Source organism: Lutra lutra, chromosome 4, assembly GCF_902655055.1.
Source record: "Lutra lutra chromosome 4, mLutLut1.2, whole genome shotgun sequence".
Classification (NCBI taxonomy): domain Eukaryota; kingdom Metazoa; phylum Chordata; class Mammalia; order Carnivora; family Mustelidae; genus Lutra; species Lutra lutra.
The window spans coordinates 18,488,327-18,508,425 of NC_062281.1; the positions used below are offsets into that span (position 1 = coordinate 18,488,327).

Sequence of the window (20,099 nt, forward strand, 5' to 3'; positions counted from 1 at the left end):
TGTAAAACATTTGGTATACCAGGAGGTTCTCACTCCAGGTCTGTCCCAACATTGCCATGCGAGATTAACTTTTTGGCCAATAAGACTGAGCTTGGTCCCTCCTGCATTAATATAATATATTCTGACTTCATGATACCTGAGTTTCTTCAGGTCTGATGTAGTCCAATAAGACTCTCACATGATTATACAGGAGGTTGGATGGACAGTAGGTGTACATCCCAGGCAGACTTCTACTTTGTTGTCTTTGTTAGGCAGACATCATCTCAAAGCCTTAATTTAAAGAAATAAATTTTTGTGTCTTTAATTTTCAGGGAAAGCTGTTGGGGGTGGAGGAGTCATCCTCTGTGCCTCAGGCAATGCACCTCTGGCTCCATACTTCTGTCCCTCTCTAGATTCAAAAGTCTGCTAGTAAGTGAACTTCTTCTTAGAAGAAAGCTTCATTCAGCATTATTTGAAAGGAGCATGTCTCTTGGTATAGGAGTGCTAAAAGCTCTCACCCATCACTTCAAGTGGTTTATCAAATGTTTCTTCCAACATTTATTTATTTCCCTGATTGGTGTCAGGGTGGCACGCCATGTCTGAACATACATTCATACAGCAGTTTATAACACACCGTGCCTTTGCATTGTCTTCAGAGAAGCTCACGAGTCTTCGAAGGTCTAGTCAGACTGATTTCTGTTCATTCTTTAGCTAGGGAAATTGAGGCTTAGAACTTTCAAGATTTAGGGAAAGATCGGGGCACCTGGGTGGCTCAGATAGTGAAGAATCTGCCTTCCCCTCAGGTCATGATCCCAGGGTCCTGGGATGATACCCCATGTCGGGCTCCCAGCTCAGCGGGGAGCCTGCTTCTCCCTCTCCCTCTGCCTTTCCCCCTGCTTGTATTCTCTCTGTCTGTCTGTCTCTCTCAAATGAAGAAATAAAATCTTAAAAAAAAAAAAAAGATTTAGGAAAGGATAGATAATGAAAATGGGAGGGATTGTGCCTTGAACCTGTTTGATTTCTAGGTCAAGTCTACTTGATTTCACCACAGCGCTCTAATGAGCATTTACGAAATGGTTTTGCTGGCTCCTGCATTCTTTCCTTCAACATATTTATGGAGCATCTATTATTTGTAAGTATTGTCCCTGGTGTTGGTATTATAATAGTAACAAGTCATTGTTCTTTCCCTCATTGAGTTTATGGCAGGGAAGAAAAAGAGGCATTTGCAATACTTACTAACTCCAAAACGCAAGCAAACAAACACAGTCTCTAACTGGAAGGAATCATCTTGACTTTTGCCTCTGCTAGGATAAGCAAAAAAAGATGACCTTCCTCTATGACCTACAGCCTGCTACTAAGTTGTACTTTTTTTTTTCTAATTCAGTGACCAACTGGAGAAAATGTAACACATTAGCTGTAACCTCACTGGACCGCCATCAAGTACAAATTAACCACATAGTAAATAAGTGTCAGGGCCTGGAAGTAAATCATTTTACAAGAAAACGTTGGCTTTTCTGCCTGGAAACTTTCATTTTTATAGGACTTTCAATAACAGAAGAACAGGATGCCTCTGGAGTACCAAAAGTAAGGAATACTTACCCAAAAATGCACTGTCTGCAATGACTCTTTTTCAAGGCAGCTACTGATAAAAGATCATGCCTGCTTGAACAGTGATGCGTGCAGTTTCCTACACTTCTTTTCAACAGCTCTGGCTTCTCTCCTGTTGATAATTCTTAAACCAGTGCAGAAACTACTTGCAATCCTTGTAAATATGTGGGGGCATCAGGGGATGGTGGTGAGCACTTCCTCTGAAGGAGAAGGAACTATTTAATGAGAGGGTAAGGAAGGGAAAAATATTAAAATTATTCTTTGGGTTGAGTAGTTGTGGTTTACTGTTTGCGGTGTTTTATTTTACTCCCCTGGAAGTGAGTGGAACACAGGAAGGAGCAAGCTACTCTGATTGACAAAAGTACTTTTTCAGACTTCTGTCAGAACTGGAATATGAAGCATGAATGGAAGAATTTTTAAGTGATATGCTAAGTGAGAAAGATGCCCAAGAGAAGACTATAAAAGAAGTGGATTATCATCTCTTTGAACATAAAGAAATATACCCCAGGGGTCTCTGAGAGCCCCCTGGGTTATTTCAGTTGTTGATTCCTCAGATATAAATACCTCTGTGATGTCAATTTTAGGGTGTGTATTGCCAAGGGGAGCACTGCCTTTCTGATTCCAAATGGACAAGTGTTCATCTTCACTGGGGTTTTGATTAGTGTTAACTGACGTTCATCAACCTGCCTCTTTCTTCTGGGTTAAGAACTAGTGCATGTGGTTCCTGGGCACGCTGTGGAAAAAGCTAGCTGCCTTGATTTACTAGAAGTCTTAGGTCTGATTTTTCTCACAGTGATTTGGGCCATTTGTCCAGGGAGATAGCTTGGCACTTGGGGGACAGTAATGACAGTCTCGATTGCAGGAATGTATGTTTGATGGACATACGGTAGGACACTGGAAGCTAAAGCTGACGCTATCCGACTCCAGCTTGCTGGAAAGTTCTGTGTGGGTAGAAGGGCCAGTTTCAGGGTTTGGGTGGTAGATGGGATTGCAGAGAGCTTCCAAGGTCATCCCAAGTTGCCTGAGTGGTTATCCACACACTCTTCTCATAGAACTGAAGCTGAATACTTTGAATAGATTCCCATCTCAGACTCTCAAAATTAGAAAGATCTGTAGTTGCCCATTACCTTCTGGACCAGATTCGATTACTATTTGAAACCAATGTGAACCATTTTCTTAAAGAATCAGAGAAAGAAAACCTAAATATCACCATTAAGAAAACAGAAAGTGGATACCTTTCCCATTCAAAAGTAGGAGTATAGTTGAGAAAATGACTGGAAGTTGAATTAAAATTTCTGAGAATCAGGAAAGAAGAGGAATGCAGCAATCTATCATTTTTATGTTCCTTTTCTTTAAAAAAAAAGATGTTTGAAATGAAAACAAAAATGGATATTTGGGAGCTAAATCATGTATATTCCCATTATCTAAATCATTCTACTAGATATTTACTTTTCATAAAATATCAGTTATCTTCTTTTAAAATATCTTCAACAAGGAAAATGTCACTGAATAAATTTATATGGCACGTTTTTGAAAAAACACTAATTGCATCCCTACTGTGTGCAAGTGATTACACTAAGGCTGTGAGGAAAAGTAAATCAGAAAGGCATCCCTTCTTGCAGAAATCAGTGGTTGAGAAAAGTCAAACAGCTCAGCCCTTAACCTCCAGGAGGAGTTCTCCATGGGCCTGGCACACGGATGAAGGAGAAGCTGAAGATACCTTGGGGTATTGGCTTGATATTTAAGAAAACATTTAAGATTATTCTTTTAATCAATAATCAGACCCACCTCATTGAAACCATACTACTTCAAGAGACCATATTTATCATTTAATTGGAGTTCTTACCAGAACCTGTTTTTCCTTATGTCTTTTGTTTGCCAAATTCCTTTTGCATGACTTTTCAATGGATGGTAGATATTCTCTCTCAATGTGCCCACAGGGGGAAATATCATTCCCACACCTTTACTTTATATATATATATATATATATATATTTTTTTTTTTTCCCCTTTGTCCCAGGAGTAACGTGTTTATTTTAGAAATTCTGGATAATGTAATAAAAAGTGAGAACTGGTATCTAAAAAGTCTTCCATGGTCACTGGCCCATTATCTGGTCTACGACTCAAGGGATCTGAGCTTTACAAAAAGCTAAAAAAAAAGTCTCCTTTTGGCAAGCCAGGAGCAGAGACAAGCTAGGGGATCTCAGAATTAAAGAAAAAAAAAAAAAGATGTTTCTGCAGTGATAGGCAGGCCAGACCAAACCCAGAGAAGTAAACAATATTTATTGGTTCGTGCTATCTATAAGCAAGCTAATAAAGGCAATTAGATATTTCTGGCACACAAAAGTTGAAATTATAACCCCCGAGGATATATAAAATCTCCACATAAAGCTTTTTTTTTTAAGTCTTAATATAATTTAGGACTATTTTATTAACCACACACTAAGAAGTTCTTTGTGTATTAATCAGCAGCTCTTATTGTGCTCATGTAAATAAACAGGCAAATAAAACACCAAATGAATCATAGTGATTCAGAAGATTGTTAAGTTAATAAGTGCTGTCAAATCCTTGCCTTAAGGCAAAAACTTGAACCCAAAGTGAAACTAATATCCTGCCCTGCCCTCATTAGGAGTCAGGATAACCTTACAAACTACGTGACAGAGTGAGAGGGAAACCCTTGCATTCTGGATCAAACCAAAACAAAGTAAAGCAAACAAAATAAGCACACAGAAAAGGATCACTATGTCCATCACTAGTCCTCACACAAATGCAACCTTGTGCCCTTTCCTATAAATTTCTATCTCCCTAATGAAAACTTTATCCACTGCAGATAGGACAATCATGCACAAATAATTGCTGGTTTTTCTCCATAAGAATAAATTCTATAATCTTTGGGATCCATATATGATCTTTTTTTCCATTAAATTTTATCTGTAGGGAAACTGTCTGGCATCTTTCATGTTGCAATCACAAAATTAAAATCAGTTTTGAGAAGTGGAAAAGTATTCAGATATGATGGACCAAAAAAAAAAAAAAATGTCCGGCTTAGGACCCAAAGTCATTTATTCATCTGACATATGTTTATTGAGTAGCTTTTATGTACCAGGCACTAGGGATGAATCTGTAAACAAAAAGTAAACCAACCATGAGGAAGCCTGAGGAGATAAAGTGGAAGCATGGCGGCATCTCAAAACAGAAGGTTAGGAAACATCTCAGATAAAGTGAATTCTAAATAGAGATATAAATAAAATGAAAAACGAGCAGAAACATAGGGAGGAGATGTCTAGGATGGTGAAGTGAACATCCAGATCCCTGAGGACTTTGCCATGTTGAAGGAAAAGGATGGAGACCAGTATGGCCAGACCAGAATGAGCTCCAATTGGTCTAAGTTAACATGAGGCCAGACAAGCAAGAAGGGCCACACAGATCACCTAGAGCTCTGCAGGTCATGGACATGATTTTAGATTTTTTTCAACTGTAACAAACCACACATACCAGAGCTAGTGCTTTTTTCCAATGATGACAAACTGATTAGTTAGTTAATGCCCCAGCGTGCTTGGGTCTTGATAAACTCTGAACTATATTCTCTATACTCTTCCCAATTCAATCCTTGCAGGATTGACTTCCAGTTGTCCACAGTGATAAATGTCTACATAACTTACCAGATTGTGGTTTCTTTCCCTTCCCTATTTACTCCCATATTTCCTTAAATGAGTTTCCTGGGATCTCTTGCCAACTCAGTGCTGTGCACTACTATCCTTGCCTCAGAATCTTCTTCTGGTGGAACTCGAATTAAGATGGAAAGTTATTCCTCTCATCACTGCCAAGCTAAAAGCCATGCTTTAAGGCTCAACTTAACATGGTTTTTCAAAGCAAGCCCAGAATGTGCCTGTTTGTGCCTTTGCAAACTCTATTCTTTCTGCCTTGCTTTTCTTTCCCCATTTTCAACCAACTAGAAGCATCATCTTTTAGATTCCAACCCAAGCATCATCTACTCATTTAAACTTTTTTTGCCCCTTCCTGGGCAGTGTTACTGTTTCCAACCCTTTCTCCTTGCTTTCAAAAGAGAAAACACATGCACATATGCATACAAACAAAGCCAAGTGATGAGTAGAATTATGATGCAAAATTAATAACATAATTGAAAAATGATCTTTCTTCTGTTGTCACTCCAGGAAAATACTTGTTCCTTTTAAATACACAGAGAGGCAAAGAAACATGGACACCTACTATTTTCTCTGTGCTCTCTCTTTTATGGTTCTCAGATATTTTCTGAAATCAGTATTCCTGGTACCGGTTACATTTTTAACACGGCTTTGACTAAATTTCATGAATGGCTTGCAAATTCCTCTCACTAGACAACACATCACAAAGATCAAAGGCGTATGTGTAAGCCCCAATAGGATATGAAGGGGAAGGATGATACTAGAGGTTGCTGAGGATCCAACATAATTATCTGCGTAATTACCTGCAGTTTTTCCTTGGAGGCCATGTTCAAGATGAGCTGAGGGAGAGCAATGAATAGATTCAGGATTAGGGCTTGGTTTCTAACTTTTTATTGCGACATGTATTGGTTGGGTGAGGAAATAATACATATCTCTAAGACCTTAGGCAAACTCTAATACTAGTGTTATTAAAGAGGCAATAATTAGGGGCACTGGGGTAGCTCAGTCGGTTGGGAATCTGCCTTTGGCTTGGGTCATGATCCCAGGGGCCTGGGATTTATCCCCTCATTGGGTTCCCTGCTTAGTGGGGAGCCTGCTTCTCCTTCTGCCTCTCCCACTACTTGTGCTTTCTCTGTCTCTTTCAAATAAATAAATAAAAATTTTTAAAAGGAGGCAATAAGGATTAGTTATATAAATAGATTTGTATATTTAATAATAGCATCCATCCATTCTACCTCTGGGTCCTAAATGAGCCACCATGGGAAAGCCACATCCCCTCTGTTAGTCTGATCTTTTTTTTTTTTTTTTAATATTTTATTTATTTATTTGACAGAGAGATCACAAGTAGGCAGAGAGGCAGGCAGAAAGGGAGGAAGAGAAGCAGGCTCCCTGCCGAGCAGAGAGCTCGATGTGGGGCTTGATCCCAGGACCCTGGGATCATGACCCGAGCCGAAGGCAGAGGCTTTAACCCACTGAGCCACCCAGGTGCCCCTGTTAGTCTGATCTTTAAGATATTACTCCAGTGTTTGCTTTTTTATAGCTCCAAGTTATAAGAATCATGCATGAATGCTATTCTTAAGTCTTAGAACTATATTGAGAAGATTTTGTCAGGGTAATGACATAGTATGCTAATCCCTTAATTTCTCCTGCCATAGAGCTCACCTGTTAAAGAGAGGGAATTTGCTGGGAATTTGGGAATGCCGTCTGTGAATTCCATAAAGCATAAGCTTTCAACACTTATATACAAAGGTCAGCTGCAGATTCATGTGTGATGGAGAGGTGGAGCAGCCTTCCTCTGTGTTCCCAAGGTCACAGTCAATTTGGGCTCCCTGTCTGCCCTCTCCATGTCAGCAGAGTGGCTGTGACGATGCCAAAACAAAGCAGTCCACAGATCAGCTCTCACTCACTTCCCCGGTGATGTATACGGGGCAGTCTAATGGGTGTTTCAGTTCAGCTCCTCTCCGGGCCACACAAGATTAGCCTGGGCAGGAGACAGCGAGAAAAGGAAGAAAATGACAAGCTTTTATTTCCTGGAGCTCTGAGTTGTCCTTCCTGCTGAAGAAATGGGGGTTCCCCATACTAGAAAAAAGCCCTATGTAAATATATAAGCATTCAGAGGAATTGAGACTGATTTGTTTTACAAAATGGTTCCCAGAAGTTTCCCATTAAATAACCAGTGGAGAAATAGTCAAATTAGTTTATTGGATACTTATAAGTAAGGCAGGGGATAATTTATAAGCTTTCTCTACATATCAAAAATGGAGGTAAAAAATGGAAATATGACTTGATCATGTAGGCATATTTAATAATTGGCTTAATAGTCAACATAATAGTCATAAACTAAACTAGACTTTCTAGAATGTGGTCTTCCTTAGCATGAATTTTCATGGAAAAAAATACACACACACACAGATCGAAAAGAAAAAAAATCTGGAGAAAGTATCATCAGAGTCCAGTGTTTGTGATTCTGTTTAATTTTAAATAGTCACTTAGAATAACATTACTGCATTTCTTCTTCTTCTTTTTCCTGTTCTCATGACTGATTTATCCATTAGGAGAAATGCCAATCAAAGAATTCAAATCCCATTTTTCCATTTTTGAAACAGTATTATACACTATTTCTCTAACATGAGGCATAAGATGGATATTGGTCACATGCCATGAATTTTTCGTCTAACTCCAGCACACTGTCTCTCACAGAGAGAGACCCCAACTTCATCCCCTACTGGAAGGTCAACCTTGAATCCAGGTTCACTGAGGTGCTGATCCTAACAGGACGTTACCCGTGAGAGCTAAGTGTTCTTATTTTGGAGAAGAGCAACATGGTGGCCAAAAAAGTGGATCCACATTCTCTTTCCCTCGAATCTCTTCACCCAGGTAAGATCTATTCACTTCCTCATCTTTAAAACAGTAGCTCAAGGGACGCCTGGGTGGCTCAGTGGGTTAAAGCCTCTGCCTTCGGCTCAGGTCATGATCTCAGGGTCCTGGGATCAAGAACCGCATCAGGCTCTCTGCTCAGTGGGGAGCCTGCTTCCTCCTCTCTCTGCCTGCCTCTCTGCCTGCTTGTGATCTCTCTCTCTGTCAAATAAATAAAATCTTAAAAAAAAAAAAAGTAGCTCAAACATCACTATAATAGTAAGTCTCTTTGTGACCACACAACCTACAATCTCTTTACCTATAGCACTCCCCATCTTCTTCTTGTTCATCTTTTACTGCACTATCCATTTACTTAATCATTTTGTTTATCTTTTCTTCACCCCCACGAAAAGGTAAGTTTCACAAGGACAGACGCTCTTGTTTATAGTCTTTGTTACTATTTTCCTGGCACCCAAAGAGGGTGTAGCTCATAAGAGGCGCTCAACACAATGTCGTAAATGGATGAAAATGAATATAAATGGATGAAAATTGCCATTATTACTGTTTTATATGTGGAAAAAAAATAACAGTGGGGCTTGGAAAGGACAACTAATTTGTCAGGGGTATGGCTGGTCGAGGGTGGAGCAGTTCTGAGGCCCCAGTCTGTCTGACCCCAGGCAAGGCCTTCCTCATCACACTGTGTTGTTTCACAAGTGCTTTGATGACTGTCATCTCTCCACTTGCTTGGTGAACTTTTCCTTTTTAATGAAGATCCATTCTTTGGGCTTTTGGTTCCATATCTCTTCTTTATTAGTGGCCTAATTGACAAAACCAGGTGTGCCCTAGGTTTATAATCTCGTGAAAAAATGGTTAGTTTGTGTTGGTTTGTTTTAATCTTACGTTCACATGGTGCAGACCCAGCAAACCAATTATATTTTGCGTTATTTTGGAAACCCCTGCATAATCCATATGGAAACTCAATACAAATGTTCTGGTTATTTCACATGGGGTTTCAATAATATTTGATGACTAGAGAGTCCATAGGGCATTTTCAAAAATAAGTAATGGGAAGTTGGGCTGAGTTAAGAGAGACACAGTTGCAACCCCTCCCCCACAATGCTCAATCACTACAAGCTGGGTAAGAAAGCTGATATAATTGGTTCAAGAATATGGTAACTCATTTCATAAATATCATACAAATCACAAATATTTAAAAAGAAAAGTTCCCCAAGTTCTCCATCTATGGAACAAACCACTATTCCACCTAACCCAGGTGGGGAATTATTTTGCTCCGAGGAGAGTTACCCACTAAAAAAGCCCATTTCTTCCTGCTCCTATCTTTAAAGCTTCTCATGAACTAGTCCCAACCTGGATTGACAAAATTCCTGACACTCGAGGATGAAGAGATTCTTTCTTTACCATTCCTACCCCTCTTTCTGGAATCAATGAGCCCACCTCCCACACATTTTCGAAACTACAAGATTCATCTCCTGTCCTATGGTAACAAAGGGGCCCTGTGAAGATGCAGGAGCTTTGACAAAGGGTCTCTTCTATTTATTTCATTTCAAAGGATAATACACACTTCCTGACCTATGTTCTTACTCTTGTTAATGTAGTTCTTGATCATCAGTGTCTCCGAGTCACTGAAAGGTTGTTTATTAGGTGGGAAATAAAAATTCAAATAAAATTAAAAAATTAAGAATTCAAATTGGGACATGTACACAGATTCACAGCAATTTATGACAATTTATCAAGTTCAAATTTTAGTGGATGGATGCTTAATCCATCTTAACATGAATATAAGCTTTGAAAACTCCTAAAAGCCACTTTCTCCAAGAAACTAAAATCAGATTTGTGTGCAGTGTGTATATGTGTGGTTTTAAATTTTGAAAAGTCTGGGACCTTAATCTATGAGTAGCTCAGCAACTTAAATATTGCTGTGTGTTAGCTGGCTATCAGGGGAAGAGAGGAGGCAGAAATACAGAGCAGACATATCTCAATCACACCTCTTTCATGCCTAAGCTCTAAAATGGAGATTTAATAATAATTAAAGGATTGTTGTAACTGTTTCGTGAATAATTATAGATTATATTTTTCTGGAGTATAGAAAATAAAACTATGAGGTATTGTTTAAAAACCCAGGAGTTGAAATTGCAAAACAGGACAAAGAGTCCTGTTGTGACATTTTTTTCTGAAAAGGAAAATTATTTAAACATGTAATTGCAATTCATGTGAAATTTATTAGAAAACTCAATCTCTGTACACTTTATGAATGAGGAAATATACTGCCTATAGAGTTTGTATTAAAAAAATCTGCAGCATTGCTAAATAATTGTATCACACATAAAATACCTACTGCGTTTTTTTATATGATGCACTGTCTTCCTAAGATATTTTACATTTTTAATCATTATACATTTGTACTTACTAGTACTGGTATTTATGGAAAAATGTTGTACGTATCAGTGAAATGGTTATAAACGTGAAATTGCACAAAAGAAGGAGGAAGCTCTTGACCTATATAAACCACAGATGATATATTCAAACTCTGATAACAGAGAGTGGCTATACCCAAGTGTTACTATAATCTGGGACAAATTTCTGAGGGAGTTAGATATATTTTAAAGTTCATTTTATTATATATATATATATATATATACACACGCACACACACATATGTAATATATATGTAAATATATTACATGTCTGTTTAATATATAGATCTGTTTAATATATAATAGATAGATATCTAAGCTTCTCTATGGAAAGATGAAGGGCAGATTTCTATTCTTCTTTAGGTAATAAAAATGATGGGAACATTCCTATCTTCAACTTGTCTTTATTAAACTGTTATAGAACAACTATTAAGTAGAACAAAAGAGATCAGTACGATCACTATGAAGTTGCAGGGATCCTTGAAGACTAAGAGTGGAATTCATGAATTAGGCATATGCTGCTTTAAAATTTTGTTTTTTTTTTTTTTTTTTTTTTTTTTTTTTTTAATTTTTTATTTTTTTCAGCATAACAGTATTCATTATTTTTGCACCACACCCAGTGCTCCATGCAATCCGTGCCCTCTACAATACCCACCACCTGATGCCCCCAACCTCCCACCCCCAACCCCTTCAAAATTCTCAGATCGTTTTTCAGAGTCCATAGTCTCTCATGGTTCACCTCCCCTTCCAATTTCCCTCAACTCCCTTCTCCTCTCCATCTCCCCTTGTCCTCCATGCTATTTGTTATGCTCCACAAATAAGTGAAACCATATGATAATTGACTCTCTCTGCTTGACTTATTTCACTCAGCATAATCTCTTCCAGTCCCGTCCATGTTGCTACAAAACTTGGGGATTCATCCTTTCTTTCTTTCTTTTTTTTTTTTTTTTTACAGCTTTATAAACATATATTTTTATCCCCAGGGGTACAGGTCTGCTATCAATTTTAAATATCTATGCCCCTAACGTGGGAGCAGCCAACTATATAAACCAATTAATAACAAAATCAAAGAAACACATCGACAAGAATACAATCATAGTAGGGGATTTTAACACTCCCCTCACTGAAATGGACAGATCATCCAAGCAAAAGATCAACAAGGAAATCAAGGCCTTAAATGACACACTGGACCAGATGGACATCACAGATATATTCAGAACATTTCATCCCAAAGCAACAGAATACACATTCTTCTCTAGTGCACATGGAACGTTCTCCAGAATAGATCACATTCTTGGTCCTAAATCAAGTCTCAACCGGTATCAAAAGATTGGGATCATTCCCTGCATATTTTCAGACCACAATGCTCTAAAGCTAGAACTCAATAACAAGAGGAAATTTGGAAAGAACCCAAATACATGGAGACTAAACAGCATCCTTCTAAAGAATGAATGGGTCAACCAGGAAATCAAAGAAGAATTGAAAAAAATTATGAAAACAAATGATAATGAAAACACAACAGTTCAGAATCTGTGGGACACAACAAAGGCAGTCCTGAGAGGAAAATATATAGCGGTACAAGCCTTTCTCAAGAAACAAGAAAGGTCTCAGGTACACAACCTAACCCTACACCTAAAGGAGCTGGAGAAAGAACAAGAAAGAAACCCTAAACCCAGCAGGAGAAGAGAAATCATAAAGATCAGAGCAGAAATCAATGAAATAGAAACCAAAAAAACAATAGAACAAATCAACGAAACTAGGAGCTGGTTCTTTGAAAGAATTAATAAGATTGATAAACCCCTGGCCAGACTTATCAAAAAGAAAAGAGAGAGGACCCAAATAAATAAAATCATGAATGAAAGAGGAGAGATCACAACGAACACCAAAGAAATACAGACAATTATAAGAACATACTATGAGCAACTCTACGCCAACAAATTTGACAATCTGGAAGAAATGGATGCATTCCTAGAGACATATAAACTACCACAACTGAACCAGGAAGAAATAGAAAGCCTGAACAGACCCATAACCAGTAAGGAGATTGAAACAGTCATCAAAATCTCCAAACAAACAAAAGCCCAGGGCCAGACGGCTTCCCGGGGGAATTCTACCAAACATTTAAAGAAGAACTAATTCCTATTCTCCTGAAACTGTTCCAAAAAATAGCAATAGAAGGAAAACTTCCAAACTCATTTTATGAGGCCAGCATCACCTTGATCCCAAAACCAGACAAGGATCCCAACAAAAAGAGAACTACAGACCAATATCCTTGATGAACACAGATGCAAAAATTCTCGCCAAAATACTAGCCAATAGGATTCAACAGTACGTTAAAAGGATTATTCACCATGACCAAGTGGGATTTATTCCAGGGCTGCAAGGCTGGTTCAACATCCGCAAATCAATCAATGTGATACAACACATTAATAAAAGAAAGAACAAGAACCATATGATACTCTCCATAGATGCTGAAAAAGCATTTGACAAAGTACAGCATCCCTTCCTGATCAAACTCTTCAAAGTGTAGGGATAGACGGCACATACCTCAATATTATCAAAGCCATCTATGAAAAACCCACCGCAAATATCATTCTCAATGGAGAAAAACTGAAAGCTTTTCCGCTAAGGTCAGGAACACGGCAGGGATGTCCGTTATCACCACTGCTATTCAACATAGTACTAGAAGTCCTAGCCTCAGCAATCAGACAACAAAAGGAAATTAAAGGCATCCAAATCGGCAAAGAAGAAGTCAAACTATCACTCTTCGCAGATGATATGATACTCTATGTGGAAAACCCAAAAGACTCCACTCCAAAACTGCTAGAACTTGTACAGGAATTCAGTAAAGTGTCAGGATATAAAATCAATGCACAGAAATCAGTTGCATTTCTCTACACCAACAACAAGACAGAAGAAAGAGAAATTAAGGAGTCCATCCCATTTACAATTGCACCCAAAACTATAAGATACCTAGGAATAAACCTAACCAAAGAGACTAAGAATCTATACTTAGAAAACTATAAAGTACTCATGAAAGAAATTGAGGAAGACACAAAGAAATGGAAAAATGTTCCATGCTCCTGGATTGGAAGAATAAATATTGTGAAAATGTCTATGCTACCTAAAGCAATCTACACATTTAATGCAATTCCTATCAAATACCATCCATTTTTTTCAAAGAAATGGAACAAATAATCCTAAAATTTATATGGAACCAGAAAAGACCTCGAATAGCCAAAGGAATATTGAAAAAGAAAGCCAAAGTTGGTGGCATCACAATTCCGGACTTCAAGCTCTAAAATTTTGTTGTTTTTTTAATTTGATTAAGAAGAAACATTGAAATCTTAGATTTTTTTTCCCTAACTGAGGTTGTCTTTAAATCCACAACCAACAAATTACTGTGAGCTTCCCACTGTGGCTGTAAATAACTGTTACAGTTAAATCTTGGAGACTGATGAAGTTTAGGCAACTAGGACACATGATCCTGGCCTTATCTTACATTTGGATCTGTTCACCTTTTCAGAGTCACTCATTATGAGATTGACAAAGAGCCCAATTGTCTCGAATTCCCAATGTTTACTATAAACACAGGAAGTTCATAATTCTCAGAATTAAGCCTAACGCGGAACCTGTTTCCGTGGAATGAATTCTGCCATTTTCCAACGAACCCAAGTGAAAAATACTTGAAAGAACATGTACACTGATGAATATATCATTGATTCAGGCCCCACTCATTTAGAATCTGCAGTCATTCAAACATGTATGAAACACCTCTTTTTCTCTACCCACAAAGAAAAAATCTAATAAGCCAGTCGGCAGTGCAAATAGAAGTTCTAGAGAGATAGCTGACATACAAGAACTGACCGGCTGTTGTTAGCCTTTTTTGGAGATCTGTGTTGTTCATTGGTGCATTATTATTTCAACTTAATTATCATCACATGCTAGGTGGTTATTATGTGAGTAATCCAAAAGCTTCTGAAGGACAAAACAATATAAGTATTTACTGTTCCATACCTATATGCAAATCAACTTGTAGAGCACCTTTCATTAAATTTTAGCCAAAATACCAAAAATGGAAGCCTGAAGGACCAAGTGATAGGACAGTTTCTGGGGTAGATCTCCCCTTGACTATCAGGAGCCTGAAAATAAAGCTATTGGTTTGGCTCACTTCCCACCTGAACTTCTGGGGTTGGCATTGAGGTAGAGGCTATGAAGACTTCCTCTAAAAGAGAAACAGACATATAAATGCTAAGATATACTTTGGGCTTTCATATTGGTTTACTTATAATCTTCCAACAAACACAAGGGGTATCTCTGGTTATTTCCATGAAATATCTAAATAAATCAAGGCTCGAAAAGGCTAAGCAAATATCCCAAGTTTGAAAAGCTACTCGGTGGTGAATGTCTTCCGTGGTCTCTAAGATGTATGCATTTTACATTCTATCACATCAGAGGTGCTGTTAACCAACTAAGAGCTGCAGTAGGTGGCTCTTCACACAGGCCTTCAGCATGACACTTATCACGTTTTGTCATTTATCACAGTGGTTTGCATATTCATTCCCTGCACTAAGGAACTACAAGTACAAGTACAAGTACAACTACAACTACAACTTCTTTATGCGCAGCAGACCTCCTCTTCTTTGCGTTGCTATCCAGAGTAACCAACATGTGTCTTGGCCTCTCGTGTGACTCAATACATTTTTATTAAATGAATATACTCAGAATTAGAGGAATGAGCCCAGAAAAAACCAATCTTCCCTTTTCTGGGAGTGGTGTGGTACCAGAAAATGGGTTACATTAGCAATGCTTATTTAAATAGAAGAGCAAAAAACTGGGAAGTATTTTAATGCTGCTGATATTACTTGCATGAAAGAGAAGACATCCTGTGGGTACCATATAAAGCGTGGTAGGGAATTCCAAGAATGCCCCCCCCCCCCAGATTTAAAGCCTTCATCCCTTGGATCTATAAATGGGATGAGATCTCTTTCTGGTGTTTACGATATATTATATGGCAGAGCTGACCTGAAGATAGGGGTGGGTCTGATCTAATCATACAAGCCACTTTAAGACCATAGAATTTTCTCTGACCGGTGGTGGGATGAGAGTCAGAGGATTCAAAACTTGAGAAGAATTTGCCTCACCATGCTGGTATGAAGAGAGAGAAGGTACAACAAGAGAAGGAATGTGGGTGACTTTAAAAAACTGAGAGAGCCTGAAGCTGACAGTCAGGAAGGGAATAGACTCAGTCTCCTAGCTACAGAGCTGTTGGCTGAATTCTGCCAACAACAGGAATAAACTTGGAGGAGGACCCCACACCCCAGAAGAGAATACAGTCAGCCAACATCTTGACCTCAGCTCTGCGAGATACCAGAGAATCCTACAGAACTGTGAGCTAATAAGTGGGCGTGTTTTAGACCCCTAAATTTGTAATAATTCATTACACAACAGTAAAAAGCAGATATAGAGGATGACAGACTTGTTTTTATAAGAACTAACTGTAAAATAAGTGATAGTTGCTCCCCTCTTTGAAGAAATTGTAATGAAACCTTTAAAATGAAAAGTAAGTTCAGGGAACAATCCTCATCTGTTTCAAAGGGTTAAGCAGGAAAGACCTTCATTATCCAATTATAAATTTACATGATGCATCTATAGTTGCTTTCTACCACATAACAATGGATGTATACTCTAAGAAAGTAATGTATTCTATGGGCTTCTGAGTGGCATCCATATTAAAGAGACAAAATCCCTTTTTGGGGGGGGCATATTTTAATGATATTTGAAAGAAGCTAAGGCCTTTTTTGTGGCCTTCTTCAACTTCCCCCAAAGCTTGCCTCAGACTCTGTCACATTGAGAAAATATATGTGACTTTCTTTTATTCTTTCATGTGTTTTGAGTTTAATAACATATGCTGTTTATATTTGGTTTCTATAGAGAAGTTCCTTTTTGTCTTGTAAACAGTTGCGAAGATTTACCTAGAGCCTTGTGGGTTTGCTCTTTCTTCCTTTCTTCTCCCATCCCCTCTGGAAAGTCTGAATGGTTCCAAGGATTAGCAGCAGCTTAACTCCAGTCATGATTTGTAATAGATAAAGGCAGTTATTTTTCATGCTGGCTCTTCCGGAGAGTGTGAAATTAACCAGTTGTCTTGGTCTTTCCTCACAGTCTACATCTTAATAGTCACTCCTATTTGCGTTTCATTGACTTGTCAGAAAGTACCCATAAATGAATCCTCAGTGTTAAATGCGGCCCAGAGTTCAACTCATTCTCCTTCCAAATGAGTTAAATACTTCTGGAAAGGATAATCGACTCCTTTCTCTAATGTGCGTAATACGTGACAGATACTGAACTAGTCAAATAACACATGCTGGGTTTGGTGGTCATTAATGGTCCCATCTTTCAGGTGAGGGCACTGACAAAGAAATGGAGAGACTTGCCATAAATGTATGGATACTAAGCAGAGGGTAGGCGTGGAGTTTAATCCAGGATGATTCGACGTCCTGCACTTAGAGATATGTGTCAGTCTTCTGAAGTTACCACAAGACTCCTATGTTTTGTCTCCCAGATAATACTCGGTCCTTGACTCCAACACCTTAAAATCTATGGTGAGAACACAATATAGTTCTCTTGATCTCAACCACAGATATGTTAACAATAAAACTATGAACTCATCTGGACACTTGTATATTTTTAACCAAAGTCTCTTCTTAGAAATGATATGTTCTATTATTCCCTGCGGGGATGTGGATGTAGATCTGTGCTGTTCAACAGGCTATTTTTGTTTAAATTTCTTAAAACTGAATAAAAATAAAAATTCAGCTTGTCACACTGGCCACTTTTCAAAGGCTCAGTAGCCACCTATGTTGGATACCATGTTGAATAGCGCAGATGTACAGAACATTTCTGTCATTGCAAAGCGTTCAGCCGGACAACACTATGAGAAGACCATGGTAACATTAGCGAAGTCCTCAGCTTCATGCTGGGAATGCACTGCAAATAAAAATGAAATAAAATATGCTTCATGGAGTTTAAGGTCTAGAGGGTCTCAAAGTTCATAGTTCCTTTATGCTGCTAAAAACATTAAGAAATTTTTTCCCCAGAGTTTCTTTTTTTTTTTTTTAAGATTTTATTTATTTATTTGACAGACAGAGATCACAAATAGGCAGAGAGGCAGACAGAGAGAGAGGGGAAAGCAGGCTCCCCACAGAGCAGAGAGCCTGATGCTGATGCAGGACTGGATCGCAGGACCCTGGGACTATGGCTCAAGACCGTGACCTGAGCCAAAGGCAGAGGCCTTAACCCACTGAGCTGCCCAGGTGCCCCTTTCCCAGAGTTTCTTATAGCCGGTTCTCCCCAGCTCTATTATACAAGGTCAGGGGAAAGAACTCGGCACTTCCCCTCTTCAAGCTTCAGCATCCTTACAGCTTGTAATCATATACCCTTATAACTGCCAACAAGAATGGTATTCCTCATTTTTAACCTTAATGTTTCAGGCACTGGGCTAAGGATACTTGAAATATAGACATTAATTAGATAATATCCCTTAATCAACCTTTACCTTTACTCCTAGCTAACACCTATCTTTTGAGTCTCAGTCCAAAAGCCGTTTCTTTTGGAAGCCATCTCTGATTCTCTAGAAACCAAGCTCATTGCCCTTACTCTGAGTACACACTACAACTTAAACTTGTCTTATCATATAATTATCCCTTCTTATTATCAATGTTAACATAATCAATGTTTTTGCTCCCCATTTAAACAGTGAGACCCCATGGGCAGGAACTTCATGCTGGGTTTATCACTGGATTTCTTAACTCCTGGAACAGAGTCTGGCATTTTGTAGAGATTTTCTATTTGTTGTATTATTGAATAGTTTTTGTTCTGTTTTGAGAATATAGGCAAAAGAGTCAGCTTTTTACACATATAATATACCCTATCTATCCATCACAATATCTTGTCTAATAGCAATCACAACAATTCACTTCCGTTACCTTGAGAAAAATACTGTGTCTTCTTTGTGTCTTCTAATGTAAACAAGTGTAACACAGAAGGTTCCCCACCCACCCCCCGCCCAGAAAATTTAAGGCAGCAGGAAATAGTGTGTGAAAGAGGGTGCAAAGGGCCCAATTTAGAATTTTCTCTCTGCTGCCAAGTTTGCCATGTGACTTTCACCCCATCAATATATTGTTCTCTAGGATTCTTATCTATAAAATGACTAGAGGTGTGTCTCCCCCACAGGATTTCCAAAAGAATTAAATTAAGTGATGCAGGATTTGTGTCACATGCATGGTAGAATGCTCAACCAAGGTCAGTGTCTTACTTGTTTTTCTACACTCAGGAATTGCCCGTGCAGAAAATGACTGGCAGGTTGTTTTGTTTTCTTCCTCTTTGGTTGCTTATAGTGCATCTTCTCCTGTATTTGATTTCCCCCCTTTTTTGTTGTGTGTATCTTAATATCTGATCTTCTTCTTCTCTTCCATTTTTCCCTCCACACATCCTCCCTTTGTCTGGCTCAGCTGATGACACACAGAGAATAATTAAACATTGACCTCTGGCATAAATAAGCATCTGTCTAGCACATTTAGGAGATTATGTTGCCTCTAATCCCTTCCAGCTTATGATTTTAAATTACTTTTGGAATTTCTGTGTAATTTCAGGTTGGTAGGTTAAAATTGCGATTTTATTTTGGCAGATAATGTGTTTCTAAATGAGTTTTCCCCTATGTACATGTTAAATAGTTTCCTCATACAGCAGAGTGACATTTTGTTTATCCTTGACCACACTAGAAATCAGAAACTATGACTTACTTGGCAAACATTCATTTACTTTCTGGAAGGAACTTAAAATCTTGCATTTAATTTTTATTATGTTCATATTATGTTGGTTATAGAGATACTTGTGTCTTTGCCTCTTTTTTTGAGAAAAAAAGAAACAGAAGATATTCTCTTACAGCTATTGCTTTGAAAGGTATTGCTTTCTTGAAAATTATTTTGTTTTCTTTTTTTTCTGACTTAGTTATGGATGGGTATGATAGTCTGAATAATGGACTCCCAAAGAAGGCCACATTCTAATCCCCCAAATCTGTGTTTTATCTTACAAGGTGGCCAGAAAAGATTTTATAAGTGTGATTAATTTAAGGATATCGAGATGGGGAAATTATCCCAGATTATCTGGGTGAACACAATGTAATCACAAGCATCCATACAAGAGGAAGGCAGGAGGGGCAGAAGACAGAGATGTGACAGTTGTAGGAGAGTTTGCAGTGTAGAAAGGCCTTGAGCCAAAGAATGTACGCTGGGAGTTGGAAAAGGCAAAGGAACTTATTCTCTCCTGGAGCTTCCAAAAGAAACAAATGACACCTTGATTTTAGTCCTGTAAGACTCATTTCAGATTTCTGACCTCCAGAATGTGGGATAAATTTGTATTCCTTTAAGCCATTACATTTTTGGTAATTCATTACAGCAACATTGTGAAACTAATACAACATACTAAAAATGATTTTTTCTTTGATTGTTTCCAAAGTCCAAACCTAGCTGAAAACCTAAAAAGGTACCTTTAACATC

At 38.3% G+C, this 20,099-nt stretch overlaps 1 long non-coding RNA gene and 1 pseudogene across 1 annotated transcript in view; both read left to right on the top strand.

The window, feature by feature from the left end:
* The window catches only part of LOC125098494 (uncharacterized), a 610,756-nt gene that overhangs the window by 563,497 nt on the left and 27,160 nt on the right, over positions 1 to 20,099 (top strand). Inside the window, exon 10 of the long non-coding RNA XR_007126846.1 lies at positions 7,952 to 8,128. This is a non-coding gene — a long non-coding RNA (uncharacterized LOC125098494). The remainder of the gene's footprint in view (positions 1 to 7,951; positions 8,129 to 20,099) is intronic.
* Positions 1,119 to 2,841, top strand: LOC125098493 (metalloendopeptidase OMA1, mitochondrial-like; annotated as a pseudogene).